This window comes from Desmodus rotundus, chromosome 1 (genome assembly GCF_022682495.2).
Source record: "Desmodus rotundus isolate HL8 chromosome 1, HLdesRot8A.1, whole genome shotgun sequence".
NCBI classification, from domain to species: Eukaryota; Metazoa; Chordata; class Mammalia; order Chiroptera; family Phyllostomidae; genus Desmodus; species Desmodus rotundus.
The window spans coordinates 167,159,595-167,181,688 of record NC_071387.1 but is presented as its reverse complement, the minus strand read 5'-3'; the positions used below and the strand labels follow the sequence as shown (position 1 = coordinate 167,181,688).

Genomic DNA, 22,094 nt, shown 5'->3' with positions numbered 1-22,094 from the left:
TGGAGTTTGATAATAATGAAGGTGGTGACTTGTGTCAGTTGCTTTCCCTTTGTTCGGCACTGTGCTTGTTATCTTTAATCCCTACAACCTCATCGTCTCCGTTTTACAGATGAGGAAACTCTAGAGATACGAGAGGTTAAACAACCTGTTCTTGGCCTAGCAGCTTATTGATCCCTGGTCTGTGGAACTTCTTTCTTTCATTCCTTTCCCCTGGTGTCTCTCAGAAGGCCTGGGGGAGGGGAGGAAATGCAGCCTGTTCACATGTAAAAGACACCAGAAGAGTTTATGCTCTAATCAGCTGGCCTGAAAAGTTTTCACTGCCTCTGTATTTCCAGATCTGACCTTACACTTGTCTCAAACTATGTGAGACACTTGTCTGTGTTGGAGGACCTGGTTTACATAGCTCGTCATCCAAAATCTTTTTCCATAGAGTTTAATATGCTATCTGGTAGGTCAATATGACCTCCAAGTTCATGGCTATTTTTTAGAGGAAAAGCTTCAGATGAGGCACATTATTCTAGACCCAGAATTCCGACCTCTCAATACCTGTGCTCTGTTCCAAGCATTTTTTATGCTCTCCAGCACCCTGTTTGCATTTTAAATGTGCTGTATTTTAAACTTGAAGGTGACTTGTCATTTAGTCACTCCCAAGGACTTATCTGTTTGCTTTTGTTCTGTTCTCTACCATTCTGCACTTGTTCTTTACTGACCTTGATTTGGTCCCCTTGGGCCTTCTCAGTTTCCAGTGGCATCCCAGGGGTTGGCAGTGGCCATTACCCCTCTTCCCCTGGCCTGGCCATGGTGGAGACAATAAGGAGTACATTTTCTGCAGGAGAAAGACACTTAAAATCGATTTTAGTCGGTCTGGTTTTATTATCACTATGCACTAGAAATCATAACAAAATCTGTCAGTGTTACTTCTCCCCCCAAATGTTTTTCTGCCGGTCTCAGTTCTGAACAATTGGTGCTGTCACTCTTGCACTTTAATACCGATGTAAGCTTCAAGTTAGTGCCTTTTAGTGACTGCCCTCCATAAACGTGTTCACTATGGAATTTAATTCAGACAACTCCCAGCTTTGTAGCTGGTCCACAACACGTGCTATACAAGTGTTTTGTGAGAGTTAAGTCATGACGATTTGGCATTGCTCCGGCTTACTAGGTCCCCGTAGTGCTGTCAGCTGGAGCATTCACATCGTAGATGCGAGATGAGCAGTGACAGCGGAGTGATGGCAAACACCAGGAAGTGGACACTTGGGTTATCTTACTTCTGTCATTCTGTGTCACCCCTTGGAGATTTTGTGTTTTAAAATGTAAAGCAGTGAAACAGAATGAGAGCTCTGAGTGTTCATATATTTCTTTTATAAGTGAAAAATTTATGTTGGAAATATTTTATTGAATTTGAATAATGTTTTTGAAATTGGAGTTTTAATGGTTTTGGAGTGGAAGATAAAGGAAAAAGTTCTATGTCGGGCACAATGTAGTAGTTGCCTCCATTGTATCTTTACGTTTGCATTTATTCTTTTACTGGTATGATCGTACATGTGTAGTCCAATAAAATGAGACTTCCACTGCGCTTCTTTTGTGGGCATTATTATGCATTCACAAATTATTACTGAAAACTTTGTTGTGTAGGGGAGTAGGACACTAAATGACCTGCTTTTGGTATCAAATATGTCACTGTGAGGATCACTCTAAACGTTGCTCTTTCATCTTCCCATCGTATGTTATCTGCAAAGTTAATGGGAGTCTGGGTTATAGAGAAGCCTTTCACCTAGCAGGTCCTGAGTTAATTTTTGTGGGATTCTTCCTGTGGTCTGTGCTGTGTTCCCTATGGTTCAGGTTCTCCCACTTCTCTGGATTACTGTAAAGGCTTTCTATACAGTCCCTGTCTGTATCCTCCTGCCTCCTTTTACTCACACTGTTCCTCTTCTACTCTGCTCTCTGAGTGAAGCTTCTCAAGTACAGACCTGAATATGTCAGTTGTCTGCCTAGAACCCTTCACTGGTCCTCATAACCCTTCATGGTCTGGATCCTGTCTCCCTCTCTGACCCTCCCCTCCTTCCAAACGGACCGCTGGGAGCTCCCTGAACATATCTTGCTTTTCCACCTGTACACTTTTCTCTGCTGTCTGGCTCTCTTAAACCCCTGGCCAGCTCCTGTGTTTCCTAGAGTCTGGGTTCATTCCATTGTCCTCTGTACTCTGTAAGGACCTATGTCCATCCTATCATGGCACTTACTCCTCCATGTTGTCATCACCGGTACATGTGTTGTCTGTGATCTCCACCACTGGACCACAGGCTCCTGGCATCACCTAGCTCAGTGTCTGGGGCAAACTGGGTGTTCTCAATAAATGCTGCTTGGTCCTGACCAGTGTGGCTCAGTTAGTTGGGTGTTGTTCTGCAGAGCTAAAGGTCATCAGTGCAATTCCTGGTCAGGACACATGCCTAGTTTGGGGGTTCAGTCCTGGTTGGGGCACATACGAGGGGCGAGCAATTGATGTTTCTCTCTTACATCAATGTTTCTCTCCCTCTCTTTCTCCCTCCCTTCTCCTCTCTCTAAAAATAAATAAATAAAGTTAAAAAAATAAGTACTGGATGAATGCATCGATGGACAGCCACAGGTTCCAGCCAGCCGAGTTAGTGTGTGTGCCGAAGGGTCTGTGATCTGGGACAATGCTCTAGGGTAGCATCCCAAACCTAGCTGGCTACTAGGACCACCTAGCTGGAGGCTTTTGAAATACAATTTCCCAGGCACTGAGACCACTCAAATGAGAATCTTTGGCAAGTGGTGCCTGGGAATCTGTATTAAACTCCACTGGTATAAATTTTTTACCTAGAAAACTTTTTACGAAAGTCATGATTAATTATTGCTATTGCTTTCTCTCTATTCATTAGCTTGCTGCTGCATCTGAGAAAGATTTTAGTGGTCTTGCAGGGTCCCTTCTGTTTAAGAAAATTTGTTTATCCTTTTACAGTTGACAGAGAACTCCTATTTAACATCTCATTTAATTCTTAATAATTCTGGTAGGTAGGAAGGTGGGTCAGATTTAATTTTAAAGATGAAGAAACTGGAGCTCAGACATGTTAAGCAACTTGCCCAGTATCATGTTATTTTTAAAAAGTATTACATTACTAGGTTTTTAGGGCTCCCGATCACTAGCAATTTTCAAAATTCAGAAGTGATGGAATTTCTTCTCAGGTTGTTTCCTAAAAAATACGCAAAGTAAACATCAACTTCTGCAAAAATGGCACACTCCAGTGGGTTAGAGTACTGAAATTTTAATTTCATTTTGACTAATTTTAATATTTAAGAAAACTTAAAATGGAATTGTAATATCTTTGTGCGATCCTCCCTCAGAAACCATGGTAATGTACTACAGAAAGTGACGTATTCTTAAGTCATTTGGGATGTGCTATTATTACCAATAAAACTTAATGTAAAGGGTAACAGCCATTTTGGATGAAAGTTTGGCCTTACATCCTTATAATAGCTTCAACTCCTTTTTATTCTCCATTTCTCCCTAAAAGTCTTGTGCATTTTTGGTTCCCTGCTTATTTTTCTGAGACGAGCCTGGAGAGTCTCAGCAGTCTTGCATACCTATGACTTGGATTAATTTTTTCCTCTCCTCCTTTTCCCCTTCTCCATCCTTCTGGCTCTTACTGTGCCTTAGTTTGGGCCATCCATGTCTGGACACAGGGTGTCTACATATATGCCCACCTGAAGTCTACATCCTTCCTCTGGTACCACGTTTAAGCCCTGGGCAAGGGGCAGCTCCATGACATGACTGGCGCAACGCCGACATCTCAGAGTCAGTGTGTTTGAAACTGAGCCTGTCGCTTCCCTACTTCACCCAAAATGACTCCTCCTCAGGCCTCGCCTGTCTGGTCGTTGGCACCTTCCCCAAAGCCAGAAGCCTGAGAGTCTGGTTTTACTTCTCCTTCTTCTTTATTCCCTAGGGGTGACTTTACCTTTTGCATAGGCCTTCAGGCTATCACATCCTCCTCCCCCTGCTCCGCTGCAGGTCCGACCTGACCATGCCTTATCTGGAGCACTGCTGTGCCCCCTCCTTTGATGTGGCCCCTGGAGATCTGTTCTCTGCAGTGATACCAGAACAATCCATCTGTACACAGAATTGATCCCTCCTTGGATAGGGTTTTCAGGAGCGCCCCAATCCCACATGAAAAAAGTTCAAGGTTCTCAATCCATCATTCAAGACCTGCCAGCCTTTGCCTGGCCTTTGCAGCTCCATCTGTTACTGTTGCCCCTCTCCCAGTTTGCGCTCCCGTTTGAGAGCTCACTGAACACGTCCTGCAGACTATTGCCTCTGCCTTGGCTCTCTCTTGTCTCCTTTGCTCAAAACACCCTCCCTTTTTTTTCTCCAACCTTTTTTTTTTTTTTTTGTACTCCCACCCCTTATGGCCAATTCACTACTCTCTTCCCCCTGGCACATCCTGCTCTCAAGAGGTCTTTAAAGGTATAATTTCCTTTAGGAAACTTCTTACACCCTTCTGAATTGGTTAGACTACAGTTGAGCTACTTTAAAGAGACAAACAGAGGCTTAAATCAGACAAGAATTTCTCTATGTAAGAGTCTAAGCTTCAGCGTAGGGTGGCTCGGTCTGAGGTTATCTAGGGACCACATTCCTCCTGTCCTGTTCTGCCACCCATAGGGCCTTGTCCTTATTGGCATCGTTGCAGCTGGCTCACCACCATTCATCTGCATCCAGCCAGTCAGAACAGGACAAGAGGTTGTGGACAGCACCTTCCTTCCTTTGAAAAGCGCGACTCAGACACTGTGTACATTGCTCTGTTCACTTCTCCTCAGCCAAAACTTCGTTACATGCCCACACCTAACTTCAGGGCAGGCTGGGTGGTAGTCTTTAGCTCAGCACTGATATAATGTAAGGCACATATAGAATTAAAAATTTTTTAATAACCATGTTAAAAAATAAAGGAAACAGGTGAAAATAACCCAGCATCCTTAACCCAACATATTTAACCCAATATATCTAAAATGTTATCACTTCATCATGTATGAAGAGCCACATTTCGAGTGTTCAGTAGACACATGTAGCCAGTTGCTACCGTCTTGGGCCATAGAGTCTTAGCTGGCTGGCCACATGCCCAGCTAACGGTGAAGGATCCTACCACTAAAATGAAGGGGAGAATGGACGTCTGGGGTCAGCTGGTAGTCAGTCTCTGTCATATCTCTTAACTGGTCTCGGCTCCCACATCCAATTTGATGCCAGCACCTGGCATTGCCCATGACATAGTGTGCATATAATTATGTTCCCATTGGGTTGAGCATTTTAAGGGTGAAGAATTTTCTTTTCTCCAGATCTTAGTCTAGTATTTGGCAAATTGTAATTGCCTGATCTGTTAAGTGAATGAATAAAGTGAGTGGGGATTTCATTTAATTCCTTAGCTGTTATTTCATTGTTCCTAGATGAGTGCTTCTGATTCTTCTCACCGATATGGGTTACCCTCTTCCCTGTGTGTCACAAATTATATTGTCCTTGGGATGATTTTATTTTGATTTTTTTTTTGGTACATTTGCTGTGGACTCCCATCCAGAGATGCTTTTGGTTGACGTCCACATTCTGATATAATGGCAGGTTCTCTGCTTTAATGAATTTTGTTTTGGAAAATGTGTCCAGTGACCAGAAAATGTATTTTCCTTGAAGTAGTGAATCCCCTGCCAAGGGTGCTTCTGCACTGTGAGTGAGCAGGATGAGGCTGCTTGCCTGGAACCCCTTCCACCGAGAGCTCCTGTTCAGCCCTTGGGGAAATGTACCATTTCCAGGAAATATTGTACATAATATTTGCAACTAGAAGTCAGAGGCCGAGGACAATGTTTTACATGTGAAAAAGTCAGCAAGTCAGCAAAACTTGTTAATAATTCCTAGAAATAAATGAAACATGTATGCAGCTTCTCATTAAATGAAATGGAGGATGGACTGTTCCATAAACAAGTTAAAATCTGGGTGTTACAGGCTGTTCCCCCTTCACACAAGCCTGCCTTGCCTCTCTCAGAGTCAGGTGGCTGCGGGGATGCCTGTCCTGGGCTGGCCCTTCAGATGTCATGCCCTTCTCTCACCCTTCCAGTGGTTCTTGACGGGTTTTCTAGGCTAGTCATTCTCTGGTGGAGAATCTCATTGTGATCAGGAAGTGGCATCTTTCAGGAAAATAACATTTGTAGCAGCAGTCATCTCGGCCGCCATCCCTGTAATGACATTACAGCGCATGCATGCGCCGAGCTCTGGCTCAGGACTTTGTGTGTTACTCATTTTTTTATAACAACCTTATGAAATACGCATTATTATGATATTCATTTTATAGATGAGGAAACAGGCTTAGACTAAGTGATTTGCCTCGAGTCAGAAGCTTAGAATTTACAACACTGGGTTGACACACCCATATTTGAATATAAATCAAGGGCCTTTAACCATTATATGGTCCTGCCTCTTAAATGTCACTTGCGTAGCTTTTTTTTTTTCCTGTTTGATATGTTTTTGGTGTTGGTGGGGTTGGGTGGAGAGGACCGGGTGAGAGGGGCCTAGGAACATCTGATCTGGAATAGAAAAAGTTGAGGGGGATTTGGATGAGGTTTTTGGAACAGAGATGACTTGTTGCGGGAGCACGGAGGAGCCGGAAGTATCACACACACATTCTGGGCTTTGGGAAAGCTTTCGCTGTGAGCCTTTGTGCGGAAGGAGCTGTAACCATGAGGTAGTTCAGCCCTCTTGTTTTACTGATCAGGAAACCGGAGCTCAGAGACGTGAAATTACCTGCTGGAGGGCATGCTTCTGGTGAATAAAATAAAGCAAGGACTGTGCACTTGAACATGTTTTTCCATTCCAAGTGAGTTTTATTTAGTTACACTGTTTTACTGCCACTTTTTGGAGCTTTGTAACCAATTCTTTGTTATTTCCATTATGTGTTTCTATTTGTTACCAGTAGAAAAAGTGCCTGAAAATATAAGACGGGAATGTATGTTTGCTTCAGAAATGATAGTAGGGTAATGGACACGCTGGGATTGAAGTCTGTTCCTCAGCTGCCCAAGGAGTGCAGGTAAAGGAAGGGCCAGCACAGTGGGTGGTGGCAGCGAAGGAGGCTGTGCCTGAGCTCCTGAGTCCCTCTGCAGTAAAGACGGGTGTCACAGACTACTGAAGTGGGACCCTCAGAGTCTCCCCTGCCCTTCTCTACCCCTCCCACAGGCCCAGTTTCTCACATGGCTTGGGGCCTCTCAACTTCTGTGGATTGCAGAAGGGAGAAGTGTCTCATCACCGCCAGGGTTATAGCAGGATGAAGTATGTTTTGGGAATTCTAGATGGGAACTCTGGTTGTCTTGCGAAAACATGGGTACATATGGTGCCTCGGGCAATACCCACAGGTCGGTATTTGAGATAAAAGGGGTCGTGTGCGCTGGTCTGGATATCTAGCCCCCATGGTGTGTGGGATTGTTCTGGAGCTGCAAACAATGCACTTTTGAGCCTTTGAATCTGGCCCATTCATAACCTGAGATCGAAACTACCTGTATACTCGTACATGGGGTTCTGATCTACCCAAATGAAAACCTTGTCTGTGTCAAGGTTACTTAATAATCCATGCATGATGAGTTAATAGGCACTCGGAGACTCTACAAGTCAGGGAAACCTAAATACTTTTGCAAGTCAAATACTCAAGACAGGTCTCATTTGTTTAGGAGAGTTAAGATGAGAGCTTGAATGGGGTAAGATGTCCCGGGACCTCAGTCCTGGCCTGCTTACAGACACTGGGGCCTCGTCAGTCTGCTGAGTTTGGGCCTGAGAAGGACGCGGAAAATGCTCTGGGCGTAACAGTCCAGATCTGAATGAGATAGAGGTGGGTTTAATTTTCAGCTCTACCAGCTTTTATTTTTTAAGCTGAGGACCATGGATCCTCAGTCTGTTTTCTCATCCATAAGATAGGAAAAAAATAACACTTTGTGTATTATTGAGCAGAATACATGATTAACATGATAAGAGGCAACTCCAGCTTTCTATCTAGTAGGAAGAGAGGCAAAGCCGTTGAACTAGAAGGCTTTTTGTCTTGAAAGCACACACATTTCACAGAGGTTGTTACTTGTGGGAAGGTGGGGATGCTAAAGGTCTCAGCCAAGCTTTCCTTGTGGCCGCCGCGCTGTGAAGTGCTAGCAGACAGGAGCTGGTGTACAGTGAACCTGCCCCAGTAACAGTTTGTTCCTTCATAGCGACAACTGAGATCACACGGCACACGCACAGTCTTTATTTTTCTCCTTATACACTGTGAGTGTGTTTGTTATGAATATTCTTCAGAAATCATCATTTTTAGCGACTGCATAAAATTCTCCATTATTGTACTGCTCTCAGGGTGGGACTTTTGGGTTATTTCCAACATTTTGCTCATCTCAGTGTGTAAAGTGCATCTTTGTTTATATCTATGGCTCAATTTCTACAAGGGAAGAAGCAATTTTATGTTTGTGCTATGGTTTTAAATTGGAAGTCTGAGTTGGGGCTTCAGTGAGTACTGGCCGTGCGGCATTAGAAGCCATCGTGACTCCCAGAGGGCAGCAGGGCACAAGTGACAGGGAGGACAAGGAGGCTGGTGGCCTGCTTGTGGGGAGTGGAGGCTGGGAGGTAGGGGTGGTGCAGATATGGCCTAGTGCAAGCACTATGCCTCACACACGCAGACCCCCAAATGGCACAGAAACAGTGTCAAGAAACCCTCATCACAAAGATACGGATCTCTTAAGGGGGTAGACCCCTATTTCCTGAGGAACACACTCCTTTCCAAGAAGCACAATAAGAATGGCCTGAGGAAGATGAGGGCCAAGAATGCCAAGGCCATGAGTGAGTGTGCCGAGGCTGTCAAGGCCCTCATACAGCCCAAGAAAGTCAAGGCCTAGATCCCAGAGACTGGCAGCTGCAAGCGCAGTTGACTTGCCTACGTCACTCACCCCAGGCATGGGAAATGTGCTTGTGCCTGCATTGCCAAGGGTCTCAGGCTCCGCTGGACAAAGTCCAAGGCCAGGGCTCAGACCAAGCCCTAGGCTGCGACTGCCGCTCCAGGTCCGGCTCGGGCTCCAGCTCAGGCTCCCAGAGGTGCCCAGGCCCCCACGAGGGCCCCAGAGTGGAGGCCTCTGACTGCCCATGTGAGGACAGACTAACTGGTGTGACCCCTGGGCTGTGGTCAGCATGGGGCTGGTGTCCTCCTGTGCTATTTGTACAAAGAAACCTGAGGCAGGATCTGTCGGGGAGTGGGGAGGGGGGGGAACAGCATGATCTGAGTTGTGATCAGGTGCTCCGGCCATCTCAGGACCCAGCTTCCTTCGCTCCATTGACATTGACCTGCTTGTTCTTGTGCCTATAAAACTGGGGAACTCGCTCTAGTCACATCAGTTCCTTTGGCAGCAAGCACAGAATAGGTGCTTGTGAAAGGCTGGTGGACGTAAACTGAGGAGAGTAGTTTCGGTGCACAAAGAGGTTTGAGAAGCCCCAGTCCATGCTTTTCTTCTTCGTTACACTGTTCTGAAGTTTTAGGGAATAGACAGTGGGTATAAAAAAGGTATGAACTTTTCTCTCAAGAAACTAATTATCTAGTTGAAGAGATAAAACTAGCAGAAAAGAAGAGTTAGAATTTAGTAAAAATCATATGAACTGGAAGTCTGGTTAGGAGTTCAGGACTAGGAGAGAGAATCCTTATTGCTGGAGTAATCAGAGGTGTAATGGAGCAGGGAAGATGAATTGGGATTCAGGATTTAGGTAGATACAGGGGGTGAGGGAGGGGTTCTTTAGGCAGAGGAGCCAGTATAAGCTAAAGTGCAGGAGTGAGACTGAGTGTGGACCATATGAGGGGCAGTGTACAAATCTGGGGGAGCAGAAGGAAATAGAATTAGCCAGGCAGGGTGGGGCCCCAATAACGAGAGTTGTAAGGCAAACAATTCCAAAGAGGCATAATAAGCCATAAAGAGTCTGTAGGTTTGTGAGCAGCGTGAGCAAAGTGGTTGAACTGGAAATTCAAAGGTGGTGTCAGAAATCTCTCTGAGAAGGTCACGTATAAGTACACAAGTACTTGGTAATAATAATACCTTACATATCTGGTATCCTTAAAAGTTTCCATAGATCTCATTGAATGTCTATGTGTCCAGGAGTGGGCAACGATCACTGTGCCCATTTTCCAGATAGGTCACTGGAGCTCCCAAGGGGGAGGGTGACCTCTCACAGTCACATGGTTAGGAAAGGGCTGATCTCACCCTTGTCCCTCTGGTTTTCTGGTGGTGTGTCAGGGTGCAAGGGACGTATCTTCCAGAAGCTTAGGTCTTTGTTGGGGCAACTGTTTCTAGGAAAGAAAAGGATGGTGACAGTGTGTAGCTGATGTGTATCAGGTTCTTTACGTACATTTGAGTCTATCACCCTAAGAGTCTTGCAGCTACACTCTACAGATGCAGAAATTCAGGTTCAAAGTGGTTAACTATCTTGCCCACGCCGCACACCTAGTTAGCGGCAGATTGGGGGTCCTCACCCAGGTGTGCGTACCTCTTTACTGCTTGTTTTTTTCCAGTATCTGGACACTTGGACACGTTGCAGCTACTTTTATTTCCTGCTTTGCTCAGGAATGCGATAGGGTTGATTTTTCAGGTGTTTATATAGACAAAACTAAATTATTTTAGAATGAGTTTAACGGAAGCAGGTGTCTTGGCTTAATATTACACTGCATTTTATGAAGGCGAGTGTGTATATTAAGAGTAAATATTAGGAATGTCAAAAAGCTAATTAGGAAAAATATAGAATTTTGATCTCTTCCAGGCTTTTGGGGATTTATACTTGTACTTCTTCTAAGCCACACTTTCACTTTCAGGAGAGACACTCAAGCCATAAGGTGCCGAGTGAGTGCAACCCTGCTTATATCTCTAGTCCCCCTCGTTGTCTTGCATACAGCTCTAGAGAAGGAACTTCAAATCCTACACGTAGGTTATGTTCTGTGTCCTCAGTGCTTATGCTGGAATGTATCTCTCTGTCCTTCCCTTTCCTTTAATTAACTTGTATTCATGCCTTCAAGACTCTGCATGCCCAGCCCAGGACGGGGTGTGGTGTTACTGCCCTGTGCTTACTTCCAGGAAGATGGCACGAGGTGAGCGTGTACATATGCTGTGTTTGGGCTGGGAAGATACTGAATAGGCCACTCTGGGCGGAATGGTTGGTTTGTAAATGGGAGTTGTATGAAATAAGTGAAGAGTGTCTCAGCCCTAGTTCTTGAGTGCCAATAACAAAAACAGACTTTGTTGCCTAAATATGACCCTAACTGCCCCCATGTCATGAATTACTTGGGAATGGATCCCTGCTTAAGCACCCTAGCCATCTACCCTCCCAACTGCACTGGGGCAGGGAGAGGGACGATGAATTCCCTTTGACTTCTGTAAGGACAGTGGGATTCTACTTCTTGTCAAAGGGGTGGGGGGGTGGTTCCCCAGAGGAGATCCAGGTGCAAAAGGAAGAAAAAAAGGAAGGAGGCCAGACAACCAGAATCTACAACTGTCTGCTCTAGAGAAGAAAGGAAGTGTTGTGTGAGGCAGTGGGAGGGGCTCTTGCAGAGCAGCCTTGGGTAGCAGGTACAGAAATGTAGCCTTTCCTCTCTAGGCAGGGGTTGAGAGCAGGGGCTACACCCCCAGAACAGTGTTTTAAAGAAGTTGAATCTTTGGTCATGGGCCCCATGGGCTGCAGAGAGCTGGGGCTGAAAGTAGGGAGCCCAGCTGGGAGATTAGTGTCAGTGTGCAGTAAACACAGAACTGAAAATCTGGAATTCACCATGAGTCATTAGGGATTAGAACTCACTGACCTTGGGCAAGTCATCAGACTTTCCTTGCCTCAGGTATCCACAGTTGGGTGGTTATGCTGGCCTGCTGGGGAAACAGGGTGGGGATGGACTCATCAACATTTTTGGTCCAGATTCAGGTTAATCAGTCATTTTTTGCTTGTAGCTTGTTCGTACTCTTTGTGTGTCTGATACTTTTCTAGCCACCATTCCTTTTTCTTGTTCTGAAACGAAAAGTTGAGGCATGTGAAAACCTGATGTTCACAGTAATTGGAGCACATCCTTGCTTTGTCGGGAAAGACTGCACCTCCCGATTGTGTGTTCCTGGGACGTTCTGAGCCAGGAATGGGACAAAGTAAAAGGTTGTTTGAATACTGATGTAAAATCACAGTGGGCAGGGAAAATCATCTATTTGGATTATGAACAGAACCTATACAGTGGCCTATTCACTTCTATGTTAATTGTGCCCATTTGAATGGAGTTGCACAGCTTTTAGAAAATGAGGGAAAACGCCTTCAACAAAGCTCTTTTCATGGATGGCTCTTGATTCTCTGGCTCTTAGAAAAAAGTCCATCTTTTCTCCTGGAGTCTTGTCATGCTTCTAGCAACAACTCGGAGTTTGGCCTTGCTATAGTTCACAGGTCAACACATTTAATCCCCAAATGGAGCTTTGCTAGAGCTACAGTTTTTCATTGGTTTTGAATGACTTTTTACCTTTTTAATATTGCATTTTTATCTTGAGCGATCATTTCTAGATCTTCTCACATCGGAATTGTAGTTGGCGACAAGCGTTCACACGTTATCTCATTTTGTGTCTTTGGGCCCATCCAGGATAACTTCTGATATCTTAGTCTAATTTTCAGTGGGGTGTGTAAGACAAGAGATTGCTCTGTCCGGACCTCTAAAACTCACAAATAGAGTTTCATTGTCCCTTTATTTAAGTAGCTCATAGTGCTTTATACACATTAATTCGTTAACCCTCACGAAAGCCTGTGTGTGGGCAGTGGGAAATATGCTTTCCCTGCTGCATAGTTTACACACTGAGAAACCAAGTCCTGGGGCAGAGGCAGGGTGGGGCCTGTGGGCGGGAGCCGGGGGTCACGTGGGCTGCCCAGTTCTTAGTCTAGTCCTCTTCCTTGACCATTAGGAAACCTGAACTCATTTTCCTTTGGAGAATAATCATTATTTCCAAGGAAAATGGCCCTGTAGACGAAATTCTATCTGGAGAATGGAACTGTAAGAGGGAAGAGTGTGGGGGTGGATTTTATCACAGAATATTTGATGTGGTTTCATTTTCTTGTGTTGTTGTCATGCATTTGACCATAGCTGGAACCCACACAATCAACATGGTGGCATGTTTTGTGTCTAAAACCACGTCTAAGATGTACCTACCCTTCCCGTTTCCATATTGATGACTTTCCAAGTGTTAGAGTAAGGGGCCTCTGTTGTGCCAGCCTACCCTTGTGCCACAGGTGGCAGAAAGGTCTTACCCTTTCCTTTCCCACATTCCCAAGGGCAGGGAGCCATCTCTGCAAGGAGTTGGTGGACAGAACAAACCACAGACTTGGTATCTCAGTGCCTACATGACAGTTCTCTCATATTCTATTTCCAGTTTGTCAAGATATCCTATCGGCTGTACCTTCAGAATATGTTCAGAATCCAGTTACTGCTCACACCTCTGACTTGCCACCACTCTGTTCTTGCCCATTATGACCTATTGCTTGGATTATTGTAGTGGCTTCAAACACGGGCCATGCACTGCCCTTGGCCCCTGTCAGTCAGCCCGAAGCATAGTAGTTGGAATGATACTGTGAGTATATACAAGGTCTATCTGGAAATGAGAACGGTGCACAACTTTGACATAACCTGTTAGCCAAGGAGGGTGGATGGACTGGAATGGGTATACGTGAACAGTGACGACTTCACTGTACTAGTCAGTGGGGGCGTTAGGTGCTGTTGAGTGAGCATGTGTACTGTGTGACTGTTGCATTCAAAATGACTCAGCAAGTAGAGCAATGAATCTGCATCAGATTTTGCATTAAGCTTGAATATTCCTCCATGGATACAATTCAAATGATTCAGTGGTGATTGGCAACTTCATCACGACAAAGTGCCTGCTCACGCATCATGTTTTGTGTGGAGTTTTTTGGCAAAACATCAAATCACCCAGGTGACTCAGCCCCCCTACAGCCAGATTTGGTGCCCTGTAACTTCTGACTTTTCCCTAAAGTAAAATCACCTTTGAGAGGGAAGAGATTTCAGACCATCAATGAGATTCAGGAAAATATGATGGGGTCGCTGATGGCGATTGGGAGAACTGTGTGAGGTTCCAAGGTGCCTACTTGAAGGGGACTGAGGCGTTACTGTCCTATGTACAATGTTTCTTGTATCTTGTCTCTTCTTCAATAAATGTCTATTTTTCATAGTACATGGCTGGACACTTTCTGGACAGACCCCGTGTATCAGATCATGTCACTCGTCAGCTCGGAACCCTCCAACAAGTCTTCTTCCTACTGAGAAGAGAAACCAAGGGGCACACGATGGCCTGGCCCTCCTTTTTTTCCCTCTGTCCTCATCTTTTACTCCTCCCCTTTTCACTCATTCTGCCTCCTTGCTGCTGCTTGATCACGCCCACACATGTTCTCACCTTGATTCAGGACTTCCTACTCTCTGCTGCTGCTGCCTGAGACCCAGACACTAGCCCGGCTCCCTCTCATGTATCTTTTGTCCTGGCTCAGATGTCATGCCCAGGCCTTCCCTGACCACTGTATTTAAAATTGGACCTTACCACCTACTTCTGCCACTCTTTCCTCCTTTGTTTCATTTTCTAAATAGCACATATCACTTTCAAATGTACTATAAAATTTTATTTGTCTAAATAAATGGTACTGTAAGTTTCAGAAGGGCTGGGATTTTAGTTTCTTTTGTTTAATTATACGGGTGCTCCTCCACTTACCATGGGGTTACATCCCAATAAACCCATCATTAGTTGGAAACACCGTGATCAAAAATACTCTTACTATGCATCGCCTACCCTGAACATGCTCAGGACACTCACATTAGCCTGTAGTTGGACAAAACCATCTTGCCTGCCACTGCCCATTATCCCAAGAGAGGATCACACTGCATATCCCTGCCCAGGAAAAGATCAAAATTCAAAGTTTGATATATGGTTTCTGTTAAATGTGTATAATTTTGCCCATTGTTATCTTGAAAAATCGTTAGGTCGAATCATCATAAGTTGGGGACCATTGTATCTCCTCAGCACGTAATGTCTTGGTGCCCAGTAGATGCTCAAATATTGTTGAATAAATATGCAGTGTTTTCAAAACAGTCACTTTTGCCTTCCAGTTTTAGTTCAAAAAATTTAGTGATTGGGTTTTCCTGATCAAATTTTGGTATGCATGGAGCACCACAAAAGATGCAAGAGAAATAATTTCGCTGGGGAGATAAGATAAACACATTGAAACAATAATCAGAAAGTGCTGAGATATGTAACTGATTGTTAGATTATAGAATAAATACAGGATGTAGGGATGGCCATTGGGAATGTGGTGGGAGTGGGGTCTTAGAATTTGATACTGAGTGTCAGTTCGCTCTAGGTGTGTGCCTACTGGGTTCCATTCGGTCCTCACAGCAGGTATTGTGAGACAAATGAGGTAGTCCAAGGTCATAGAGCTCATAGGGATTTGAACCAAGATTCACAGATTATCTTCTTATTTTCTTTCTTTGCCATTTAACCTGCCCAATGAAGTTTCAAGCACTATACCTTTTATCATCAAATGTTCAGTTTGGTTCTTTGTCAAGTTGGCCTGGTCTTTTAAGATAGTCTTCTGATCCTTTCTTATATTTTTCAGTTATTTTTTAATATATTTATTTAAGCATACTTATATTACAGAGTATTTGGTGAGTCTATTTGGAGTTCTGGGGGTCTAATTCTGCTGGGTGTACTGTTTTTCTCATGGTGGATAGTTTTGTTGAGTGTTTTATAATTTTGACTTGTGATTCTATGACCAATGAGACTTGCACTGTGGGAATCTGGTAATTCTGACTTAACTCCAAATGCATCATTACCAGTCTGGGACTATTTTGTGTATTAATTTTTCAGTTGAAGATTTCCAGGGAACATTTTGCCCCCATCATTAAAGGCTAGGCTGAGACACAAAGTTCCCTGTCTCTTCCTGGCCCTCATATTTTTCTATTATTTGACTAAAGGTACAGCCCTTTGGGGTATTGCTGTATGCAGGGGTTTCTGCTTAGTTCCCCACCACACATGGGTCCATGACTTTGTTTCTTGCCCCCAGTGACCACTAACCCCAATTTTCTGGGCTGAAACCAGCCAAACTCTTCAGGGCAAAGATTCTCAGTAAGTTTTCACTATGTCTCTTGATGAGTCTTAATTTTGTGACTCTTGGAAAGCTCCCTTATTCTCTTGGGAGAGTTCAACTACACATTTAAAGTAGTCTTAAATTACTTAATATCTAGCTAATACTCTGATCAGTTGGGTCCTCAAGTTACTTAATCCAACACATAGACAAGAAGGAAGTTCATTAAAAAATTTTGTTAACTTGTCCTTGTCAACTCATCTAACAAGTTTAGCCTGCCCATTCCAGCAGGTTAGTGCCTTTCCTGTGTTCTCTGCCAGCATCCAGAGCTGCTCTGTACTCTAATGCTTGTTCCGTGGCACTGGCTGTTTAATTGGCTGTTCAATAAATCACTCAATTGTTATAACTGAGTTTTCTAGGCACATTCTCCACCTGGGAAGTATCGGTGTTTTACTAAATGCTAAGTGAACTCTTCTTACCTAAAATGAGGATTTTCCCCATAAACATATAATCTAAATTTATAGAACACGCACCGAGACAGGTCTGTGATTTATGCAGGTACACACACATGCACACAGGCATGCCCACAGGAATACATGCAGGGAACTGTGTATTTCCTGTAATTTGGCTAATAGACTTGCTTGACCTAAACTATGTGCTCTGCTTTCCTTTCGTGTTCCCATCAGTTAGTGTTTTGAATCACAGTCTGTTGATGGTGAAGATTAAGACTTCATGCCCATCACTACCCCTTGTCACTTTAACCTGGATTATATCACTCCGGTAGTTAGCTCTCACCTAGTAGAGAATAGGAATGAAAAGAGGTAGGAGAGGAGAGAGGTAAACGTTTGTTGTGCATATGTGTGTGTGCATGTATGTGTGTGTGTTGGCAGCAGGTTTAACGTGAACTAAAGTTAGTCCTGTTGATGAGTCCTAAGGTGATGAGAAGTATTGATTAAGCACTAACCATATATTCGGCATTGTCCTCATCTGTTTGGGCTGCTGTAACAAAGTACTACGGACACTATGGTTTATAAACAACAGAAATTTACTTCTCATAGTTCTGGAGGCTAGAAGTCCAAGGTCAGGTTCCAGCATGATCAGGTAAGGGCCCTCTTCCAGGTTGCAAACTTCTTGAAATCCACATGGTGGAAGGGGCGAGGGAGCTCTTTGGGGTGTTTTTATCAAGACACTGTTGGCATTCATGGGGGTTCCATGGGGGTCTCATGACCTAAACACCTCCCAAAGGCCCCACCTCCTAACCTTGAGGATTAGCATTTCAACATATGAATTTTGGAGGCGGACACAAACACTCAGACCATAGCAGGCATGCATACACCTGCAGATTCTGTTGCTGCTAGTGCTAGATTTTCAGAGTGCATTTCTTTTCCAAGGCAGGTAGAGGGTAGTTCAGTTTATGACAGGTGAAGATCTGCCTTGACTTGGCATTTATGGCCTTAAGTTCTGCAAAGTGTCGCATTTAGTTCCTAGTTCCTTTGTTAGTAGTGCATTTTTCCAAAATATTGAGCTCAGTTTTGCTTTAGGAAACATTGTTACACAAGAGCCATAGAAAGGGTGATCTGAGAAGGGGATTTTTAGTTTTCCCGAGGACTTGAATAAACACTGCAAAGATGGAAAAGGCCCAAGTTCTACCTGCCTCACAACAGGTATTGCATTTTTTGGAGCACATCCAACCTTAAGAGTCATCCACTTGTCCAAGTTCATGTTGCCTAGAAAGACAGAGCCTCATTCTTTGGTTTCTCCTGGTGAGGAATATCAGCAAGGAACTTATGTACCATAAAATGAAACCATTTACTCCAAAGGAATCTGTGCAGATTTAGATATTAAAATATTTTTTACAGTATTTTTGAAATATTGAATGAAGACTAGTATTCTATTTTAATTTTTTATTGAAAATGAATAGTAATATATATTATTAAGTATTAGTTGGGTTATCAAATTCTAACTTAAAATATGTAAGAATTCTAATGATACAAAAAGCTTTATATATTATTTTCCTGGGGGATCACACCAAAAACAGTATTTTGTAGTTAATTGGTATGACTTTCTAGAATGTAGGAACTAACCTGTGAGGAATCCCCTTTCTGGAGGAGACACTTGGAGGCCAGCTAACCTTTCTCTTTGAGGAAAAGGCACACCTAAACCATCAAAAGCAAAGTTAAAATCTGTCCAATGCTTCAAAGAAGGACCTGGGACATTTTTTCAGTGTTCGGGACTACCTCTGTGGTAGTGCACTGAACCCCCTGGGTGCTGAGCACCAAGGATGTGTTCTCCCCAGCATCTGACACCTCATTTCTTTCCCCATCCTTCTCAGCATGCACAGGCCCCACCAATAGAAAAACGGACAGACAAAACAGAAGCCCTTTCATTTTTTAAAAAAGAAATACCATCCTATCTATGTATGTATGTACATATGTACTTAGGTATGTATGTATTTAAATCCTCCCTGGAGGATATGTTTATTGATTGATTGATTGATTGATTGAGAGAGAGAGAGAGAGAGAGACAAACATTGAACCGGGGATCAAAACTACAACCTAGGTATGCGCCCTGACCAGGTGCAAACTTTTGGTGTACAGGATGATGCTCCAGCCACCTGAACCACCTGGCCAGGGCCCTTTGTTTATTTTTTGACACTCAGTATTATTTTATATTACTTTCAGGTGTATAGCGTAGTGGTTAGCAACTAGATAATTTACAAAGTGATGCCCCTGGCACCACACAGAGTTATTACACTATTGTTGACTATGTTCCACGCGCTGCACTTTGCATTCCCGTGACTGTTTTGTAACTACCAATTTGTACTTCTCAATCCCTTCACCTCTTCCACTCTGACGCCCGAGCCCAGTCCCATCTGGCATCCATCAGTTTGTTCTCCACATCTATGTGCCTGTTTGTTTCATGTGTTCATTTATTTTGTTCTTTAGGCTCCACATATAAATGAAGTCATGTGGTATTCGTCTTTCTCTATCTGGCTTATTTCACTTAACGTGATACCCACTAGGTCTATCTATGTTATTGCAAGTCTATGTTAACATATAATTTCTCCATGTTAACATGTAACTTCCTAATTTCCAAAGACACTGGCCCCTTCTGAGTCGTCATTCTTCTTGACTTCACTGCAGTCCTTTGTAAGCTCTAAGCATTGTGTATAATCATCAAACTACTATTTAAGCTCTTGAATTGTTGCTAAACTGTTCATGTGTTTGGACTTGTCTCTGTAAACTTCTAGAGGGCATTATCTTATACTTCTCTGTGCCCATATTAATATTCAGGACAATATTTTAAATAATATTGTAAGTCATTGTAGTGTTTTAATATTCTACAGAAAACTTTTGTTTTAATCTTTTCTTTTGTTTTAATCCCAATGCCGAATCTCTCAAGTCTTTGTTTTGTATGTGATAAAAATTTGTAGTTATTATTCTTAGCATATGTAGGTCACATTTGTTCAGACTGCAGGAGGCCAGGGGTATAGCTGGATTTCATTCACAGTAACAACAATTTTTACTTGACTTTCACCCGGAGACCATTCAAACGCTAGTTCTCACTTTGTTCCTTCCTTGAAGACACAGCTCGTGATCCCTTTTCTCAGTGAAGTCTGTTCTGATGACATCAGCTACCAAGCTGTCTTTTCCTCAACTCTTACGGCTGTTTGCTGTTTAACATGATTATCTCTACTGCTAACCTCCTGGTTGCTGCTCTACCCACCTTCCTCAGGCCGGTCCTTACACCAACGCGGTTGTGGCCAAGGGAGGCACCAAACCTCTCAAATCGAGGCTCCAGTGGGCCCTTCTCAGTTCTTACCTTGCTTTGCGTGGTGTATCCACAGCATTTGCTGCCTTGTCCAGCTCTTTTGGAGTTTGTCACGTTACTCTCCTTCTAAATTTCTATCATTGCAATAGAGGCAGATGGTTGGTGAGTGTGGGATCTGGAACCACACTGCCTGGGTTTGAGTCCTGGTTCAGCCACTCACTAGTTGTGTGACCTGGGGCAAGGTGCCCAACCTCTCTATGCCTCCTGTTTCAATCTGTAAAATGCGGGTAATACCGATATGGTTGTGAGGATTAGAAGAGTTAAAATGCATTGAGAATATTGTTTGACACAATAATTAGTCACCATATTAGTGCTCAATAAATGTCAGTCCTGAGTATTATTTCCCTATTCTTTCTCCATGTTTTCTTTTTCTTCCTTTCTCTGTCTCTCTTTCCTTCCTTCCTTCCTTCCTTCTTCCGTGTGTGTGTGTGTGTGTGTGTGTGTGAGCTCTTTTCCCTCCATGTTTCTCTCCAAGTTCTCCAAGGTTTTCTTCTAAGCCCTTTTGAATTCGTGAGTACCTGTGCCCTTGATCATCAGGTTACTCCCCGCGACTTTGCTGTACCGTGCCATCAAGATCTTTCTCTCTAGTCGAGGCTCCTTTCTTGAGCTTCAGATCTGTGTTTCTGACCTGCCTCGGTTGCCCATCCTCACATCTCAAACTCATTGTGGATAATACTCATTTTTTTTCTTTTCAAGCCCATCTGCTTCTCCTTCCACTTTCCCCACCTTTATCAGTGGCACTAGCTACCTGGCTTCCCAAACTAGGGACCAAGGAGTCACACTAGATTCCTCCTGGTCCTTCGCCCCTGCATCTAGTTAAGCACCAAGGCCTGTCTATTTGTCCTTTTCTTAAATTTATCTTTGCCCTCCCTGTGATGTTGCTTTCAGTCAGGCTCTCAACGTCCTTCACTGGATCTACAGCAAAGGCCCCTTACTTGGTTTCCATGACTTTGCCCTCTCTCCCTTTCCAATGCGCTGTCCACCTGCTGCCACAGTGAGCTTTTTAAAACGCTCTGCTTAAGGCCACTCACTGACTTGAAGTTCACATCCCTTAGTATGACGTGCCATTGGGGCATGGAAGAAGTTTCCATCCTTTCTCCCACCAGTGTTCCCCACACGCCTTTTCAGTGGCCCTGGAGATGTTTGTAGCTCCAGGAACAAGCTTTTCTTTCATGCTGCCAGGTAGTTGTGCTTATTTCTTCTGCCTGAAATGCTCTCCCATTTCCTAGTATACCTGGTGAACATCTGTCATCTGCATCAGCGGTTTTCAACAGGCATCTCCATTGGCATTTGGGGAGGGTGATTCTTTGTGCAGGGTGGATTGGGCATTATAGGACACTTAGCGCCCATGGTTCCTAGGTGCTGAGCGCCAGGAGTAGCTCCCTTACCCCTTCTGCTCTTCCCCTGCCCCACCAATCCGTCCATGTAGGAACTGAAAATGGTGCCCCACCCCCATTTCCAAATGCCTTTCTGGGTAAGAGTGCCTCTGATTAAAAACAACTCTACTCTCTAGTGGTCAGCTTAGGCCTCATGTCTTTTCCAGGGAGCCATGCCCGCTACCTCTGCTGCTGACTTGATTGGAGTGCTTCTGCCTCCTTGTACTCATAGAACCCCACACACATATTTTATATTCTCATTGTTTTTCTCCCTCTCACTATGCTGGCGGGTCCTCCAGGACGGATTCGTCCTTTCATCTCCAGTTCCTAGGATGTAATAGATATGTGATGAATGGCAGTAGGAAAGTGAATGCTTATATTATCTTTGGTATTTAGTTGTCTATTCCTTTAGCTTGTTATTTAGGTATTTCACATCTGTATACCCTTTCTTTTCAAATAGAGGGATAGGACATATACATTTTTTAAAAACCCAATACTAAGCATGTAGGAAGTTCTAAGTAAATGTGCTGAACTAAATTAAACATTTAGAGACTGGTCATATTTCTAAGGTTAAAACTCACTTTTTTCTAATTTTTGCTTTAAGGTCATAATTCTAAATGTTAAAGCATCATTCTAGAATTTCTCCAGGTTTTCCACATTAGTTTTATAGTCCAGGATTGGCTATTCTAGTTAAAGATTGTCTTATTTTTCATAACAGGGAGAGTTTTTCTTTCCTACAAGGAGTGTGAAGC

General features: G+C 43.7%; 1 protein-coding gene and 1 pseudogene across 6 annotated transcripts in view; both read left to right on the top strand.

Annotated features, from left to right (window-relative positions):
* The window catches only part of ARHGEF28 (Rho guanine nucleotide exchange factor 28), a 278,654-nt gene that overhangs the window by 16,873 nt on the left and 239,687 nt on the right, over positions 1-22,094 (top strand). The window contains exon 1 of one of the 6 annotated variants that reach the window (XM_053912639.1): positions 6,842-6,860. The exons of the other annotated variants lie outside the window; for them this stretch is intronic. The gene's annotated coding sequence lies outside the window, so the exon portion shown is untranslated. Of the gene's footprint in view, positions 1-6,841; positions 6,861-22,094 lie in introns of those variants that run through there. 6 annotated transcript variants of the gene reach the window in all.
* Positions 8,653-9,165, top strand: LOC112307463 (large ribosomal subunit protein eL29 pseudogene; annotated as a pseudogene).